At 42.2% G+C, this 6,357-nt stretch overlaps 1 pseudogene; it reads left to right on the forward strand.

Annotated features, from left to right (window-relative positions):
* Positions 1–538: 538 nt before the first annotated feature.
* On the forward strand, positions 539–1,171 carry LOC136335441 (centrosomal protein 20 pseudogene; annotated as a pseudogene).
* Positions 1,172–6,357: the final 5,186 nt, after the last annotated feature.

A 6,357-nucleotide genomic window follows, 5' to 3' on the forward strand; every position in this document is an offset into this window, starting at 1 on the left:
CAGCATTGAGAATTTTTTGTATTACTTTAGATATTTTAAAATGCTGGGCCCTGGCCGATTGGCTCAGTGGTAGAGCGTCAGCCTAGCATGCAGAAGTCCCGGGTTCGATTCCCAGCCAGGGCACACAGGAGAAGTGCCCATCTGCTTCTCCACCCCTCCCCCTCTTCTTCCTCTCTGTCTCTCTCTTCCCCTCCCGCAGCGAGGCTCCATTGGAGCAAAGATGGCCAGGGCCCTGGGGATGGCTCCTTGGCCTCTGCCCCAGGCGCTAGAGTGGCTCTGGTCACAACAGAGCGACGCCCGGGAGGGGCAGAGCATCGCCCCCTGGTGGGCAGAGCGTCGCCCCCTGGTGGGCGTGCCAGGTGGATCCTGGTCAGGCGCATGCGGGAGTCTGTCTGACTGTCTCTCCCCGTTTCCAGCTTCAGAAAAATACAAAAAAAATTTTTTTTTAAATGCTGTATTAAATATTTTATTTAGGTTAATTACTGTAGCTTTTGGTGGCCCTTAAATTCATGTAGGAGGTGCCTGGCGGCCATTAGAAATGATGACTGTCACCAAGCCAAAGGCTATTTTAAGAGACACCTTGAGAAAAAAGGGAGTCTTAGGGCACTTAAGAGTGAGAATTTGAGCCCAAGTTTTCAATAATAGTAAGAGCTATTATAGCGCTCTCTCTAAAATACTGCTTTGATATTTGTTAAGATATTTTATAATGTGGAGTCTACAGACTGATTTCACTGAAAACTGTTACAGTAGATGATGAAAGTGAACCCCAACCCCAGATGATGAAGGTGAACCCCAACCACCATTGTCTCATGAAAACCTTCTTATCAATGAATTAATGTGGGAGTATTTAGAATTCAACAAATATAATTATACAATGTCCTCCTAGCAGAATCTAATCAACCTGTAGCTCCATTGGACAGGCAATTTCTCATCTGCGCACTACATGCAATCGAAGAATCAAAGGATGATGCAACTCCTCTTTTTCTGAGGGATTTTAGCTCACTTTTGGCATGGAACTAAGGATGGCATCCAAACTACATTTCTGAAAGGATCTTCACTTCGGCCTCCGAACTCAAATCAGCCTCGTGGAAGAAAGCAAATGGATGACCACCTCAGAAAAGAGAAGGGGGAAATACTAATAGTGGAGGTCTTGGTATTTCTCAAACTGTGAAGTGATGACACTTCTATTTGGAAATCTTTTATCTTAAAACAACCATTTTGGCTTCTCCTGGAAGATTTTAGTTACAATGTAGAGGTGGAACTAATTCTTTCAATTTTGCTGTACGTAAAACAAAGAGTTTATTACATGTAAAGAGTTTATTACAGGAGTAATTAGCATGAAGAGGCAGGTTTTAAAAGAATACCTAAAGTACCCTTTAAAAGATGGCATTGTTTAACCTCCATGTGACCTTCAGTTATGCAAATGTAAGATGAGCTATGAAAGAGCCCACCTTTAACATTTGAGCTTTGATACTTTTATTCTTAGGATAGAAAAATAGTAAGAGCTATTATAGTGCTTTCTCTAAAATGCTACTTTGATTAAGATATTTTTTTAATGTGGAGCCTACAGACTGATTTCACTGAAAACTGCCTGTTACAGTAGACAGCACCTGATTGGCAACAGTCGTAAGGTCCACTGAGAACACAGATGCAGCGGCGCCTGGACACTGACAACACTTAGGTTCCGCGTATTCCACAGAAAGTGTGGTAAGGGCTGCAGCTGGCAAAATTGGCATTCTTTTCAGGGTATTGATTCTGTGCTACCTTTGGAAATTATTGAAACTTTTGATTTTATATTTAGTGCTAGTCACTGTTTAGTCTTTACAGATTAACCCAGAATTTCTCTGAATACAGAAAATTATTAAAGAAATACACTTAAACCCTACTTTACAAGTCAAAGGATTTTGAAAAGACCTCTTGGTGGGCTAAAATTACATAAATAGATGTAGAAATATTATAAGAGCTCATTTTCATTTTTTAAGTGAAGTCTGTAGTATCTGATTATATTATGAATTCTATTGTATGTGGGAATATAAATATCTGAATTTTTCTCAGCGGATGGGTTACACCCAAGGCTGTTGGCAGTAGACAACAGTAGGTTACCTCAGGAATTGCAACCATGCAGCACTAGATTAAGAAAAAATGCTGTAGTTTAGCATTTGGGATACCGATATTAAATTATCAAAATAGAAGCTAAACAAAATTGTCACATCTAGTTCATTGTGCTTTTATATACATTATTGTATACCTTGTTTATACCTAGGCAACTTTTATACTTTTTTTTTTTTAATTTAGTGAGAGGAAGGGAGGCAGAGATAGATTCCCACATGTGCCCCGACCGGGATCCACCCGGCAAGCCTATGTTCTGCCCATCTGGGACTCTTGCACGGTTGCAGATTGCAGCCGGGGCCATTTTTTAGCACCTGAGGCAGAGGCCATGGAGCCATCCTCAGTACCTGGGGTCAACTCACTCCAGTCAAGCCATTGCTGAAGGAGGTGAGGAGAAGAGAGAGGTGGGGGAGGGGAGAGGTGGAGAAGCAGATGGGCACTTCTTCTATGTGCCCTGACTGGGAATCAAACCCCTGACAGCACATGCCAGGCCAACTCTCTACCATTGAGCCAACTAACCAGGGCCAACTTTTATACTTTTGATGTGTCATCTAACAAAAATAACAGCAAGAAAATTTTTGTGCAGGAGGCAAGTGCCCACTTGCCTCACCCTAATCCTAGCTCTCGTCCTTTCTATATGAGGAGAGTGGTTTGTTGTGTTCATCACTGTGCCACATCCTCAGGTCAGGGCTCTGACAGCTACAGAAAACCCACAAAGCCACTCTTCCCACAGCTTATCCAAGAGCCCCTTCTATTGCATTTCTGACCATGGTCATTTGGCTTCAAGGTCAATGGTCATAAACCTTGGCTGCATCTTAGAATCACCTGGAAAGTTTTTTAAAATCTCAATGCTCCTTTAAACCAGAATCTCCGGGAATGGAAAGCATCAGTAAGGTGACCACACATCTTGGTTTCAGATCAAAAGGGCTCTCCGGGACGTGGGATGGTCAGTACTAACACTGGCACTGTCACTGGCAGACTGATATGACTGGTCACCCTCTCTGTTGTGTGCTTCTCAAATGATCCCAGTGTGCAGCCATGATTGAGAAACATTGATGAATAAATAACTCTAGTGACAGGGAACTCACAACATAGAGACAGCAGCTGTAAATTCTCAAATCTAGAGCATTATTTATTTCCCTCCAACCACAGCATAGGATTGGTAGCAAACAACAACAGATAAGAGCCTCCACAGAGAGGTGTGAGGAGCCGAATTACATACTATTTGTTTCATAGCAAAATTACATACTATTAGGGACAAATGGGGTATGTAAATAATGGAGATATTCCCACACTTTAGCAGTACTGACCTAGCTCCTGTTTTACCTGGGGCTGAGGCAGGCAAGAATGGAGAAGAGAGTGGAGGGAGAGTCAGTTTCGAGATTAAATGTCATAAGCAAAACCCTAGGTCAACATCCACATCCAAATATTACTTGGCCACACACTCTAATCATCCTTGTTTTTTTCTGACAAGAAAACTTTGTCTTATTCTTTGACCTCATTGCATGTGCCTGTGGTCGCAATCAGAGGGTTAATTGAATATAATAAAAGATATATTCGAGGAGACAGCAGTAAATTAAATTAGGGAAAAACATTCCCACGGTTTTGATTTACTTCACAGGAAGAAACAAAACATTGGACTTCTTCTATTATTTCACTCTCGCCTGGAGGGTAAATGTAAGGTAAACTTGCAGAAAATGCTAAAAAGATTGCTTTAATCCCTAACCATTTCTGGGATGATGTTTTCATTACTGCAAAGGGAAGGTTGTCTTTCAAATGCAAATGAGCCCTTGGTAATCCTGTCAAAAATCTACTCTGAGGCCCGTAAATCTCACAATTTTAGTTCTAGGACTTCTGAAGAGAATAGCAAAGAGAAGCATTGATTTTTTTTTTCCCCCATTGGAAAAGTTGATTTTAAGCCAACCTGCTTCCACAGTGGCACAGAGATGTTTGCTGTGCTGCTGACACCTACTGAAGGACTGTGAAATAGCACTCCTCCAAGGAAAGAAAATTCAAGTTCCTCTGCAGAAAGCTACGTCTCCACCAGGTAACGCCATCTGCAGTCCATCAGGGACTTTTGAGCAAGCACTCATCGATTTCAGGGGCAGGTTAGGGTCCTGGATTGCTTACCCAGGCAGCTTGTAAAACAAGAATGGGGTTGCCCCAGTCGGGGATAGTGGTTTCTAACTCAGGGTTCTCCACAAAGGGAAAGAAACCGACGTTTCTTCGTGCTGAATGCACGCAGGTGCTCCAGATCAGTCTTCACCCTTAGTCCTCATAATGACCCTTCCGGGGTAGCATGATTAACCCCATTGTACAGATGTGAAAACTAAAGTTCAAAAATCGAGCGTGGCTTGTCTAAAGCTTCACAGCTAGGAAGTAGCGGAACAGGAATGGACACCGAGAAGCCTGGCTCCATCCCTATGCCCCGTCTGTCCTTCCTGTTCCACAAAAGAGAAGCACCTAACAATTCCAACCCTAGGAAATACATGTGTTCTGATCTGTACCCAGGAAATCACTATGGATCTATGGCAGAAAATGAGACAGTAACCGAGAAATTCAAACTCTGTGATGAAATCATTCCAACCTTTTCCTCCAAGTTATTGTTCTGTTAATGACAAAGCTAAGCCACTAAAAAAAAAAAAAAAAGACTTATGCACTGTAACCTTTGAAAAGATATGAGTCAGATGGCAATTATCTTTGGAATATTAAGGGACTGTAAAGGCCAGTTTCTCCTTCACTCTCATTTTCTTCTCTCATGTGACATTTTTAGAAAGTCACTTTAATTTATTATATCATTAATCATGTGCCTCAACCCTCCCCTTCAGTCCAGAGCCTTTCTCTGGCTGTGCTCATCTGTAAATAAACATATCCCTCTGCAGGTGGATTTCAAATAATCAAGCACACCTCCTTTCCACATGGAGAGGCGCCTGTTTGTAAACATTAGCAGCCATCATCCTAAAAGCAAAACCATTTTTTACATCTAGCATTCTCTTCACAGTTTTCACGGGGGTTTTTTTTTTTGGACCATAACTGCTAAAATAAAAGGGGGAGGCTATAAAGGCTTAAAATATTTCACTTCTTTATTAAAAAGGATGTCATTGGAGTTTCTGTTGGTTGGTCTGTGAGTGGGATAGAGAAGAGCTGGTATAAGAATGTTTGTTTCTATAAATTAGGTTGGGAAGTTTGGTTTTCTTCTAGAAAGTTGAGTTCCAAAAGACTATACAGAGTAGACAGCAGTCTCAGTAAGTAGTAATTCTGGGGGGAGGCATGCACGTACATGGTCTAGATTTTCAAAGACACAAAAGACTAGACAATGAAAAGCTAGTCTCTTTCCTGCTCTGGACCCTAGCCATCCAGCTTGTCTTCAGAATGCAGTCTTGCCAGCTTTCATACATCCTTCCAGATATAGTCTATACAGCTACAGATAGGCTTTTTCACGTTTAACCTATGATAGCATTCTCCCCCCCACTCATCTCGCTGGACAATACATTTTGGAGATCCTTCTGCCATTTAAACAAGTTGGGCCGCCCACCAGGACTCTGAGAACACCCTGTAACTTTATAAGTCTTTAAAAGCAGTTGCCAAAATGAATGTTCATCCTGATGATTAAAAGATCTTTTTCTCTTTTGAGGCACCACTAACCTTTGGCTGGGGAATGCTCTGAGATTCTTCTCCTCCAAAGTTTCTACTTCGATCTTAATTTATTAGATGGAATGATAAATTTCTATTGTCTTGCGTGCCTTTCTATTTCATTTTCTTCTTCAGTAAACTTGAGAGCACCTGGGAATCAACAGCCCAGTAGTGAAGTTTAGCTCAAAGTAGAATCACATGGGTTTCAAAACAAAAGCCCCTGGCATTCTCTTGGAGTGAGACTGGCGCCGTGGGAACAGACTGGTGAAGGGGGCAGCCCTGGGGCCATCTTGCCGAAGTCCTCACATCACAGCATCCCTGAGGTTCTAAGTGTCCTGGTGTTAGTTCCTCTCTGCCAGTCTAGGGAATCTACATTAGAAAGCTGACGTTTTATTAACTGAAAGGAAACTTTAAACATTCATAAGCTAACCATTAATTTAAAGGGAAAGGAAAAATACATGAAACATGTACAAACAGAAACCAACATTTCTGATCAGGAACTACGACTCTCCTTTCCGTCCCCTGGTGACTCCTCAGCGGGGACACCCAACCCTGGACCCGTGACACAGAACTGCTCTTCACACTAACCTGCTCTAGCCCGGTCCCAAACCCTGC

Source organism: Saccopteryx bilineata, chromosome 4, assembly GCF_036850765.1.
Source record: "Saccopteryx bilineata isolate mSacBil1 chromosome 4, mSacBil1_pri_phased_curated, whole genome shotgun sequence".
NCBI lineage: Eukaryota > Metazoa > Chordata > Mammalia > Chiroptera > Emballonuridae > Saccopteryx > Saccopteryx bilineata.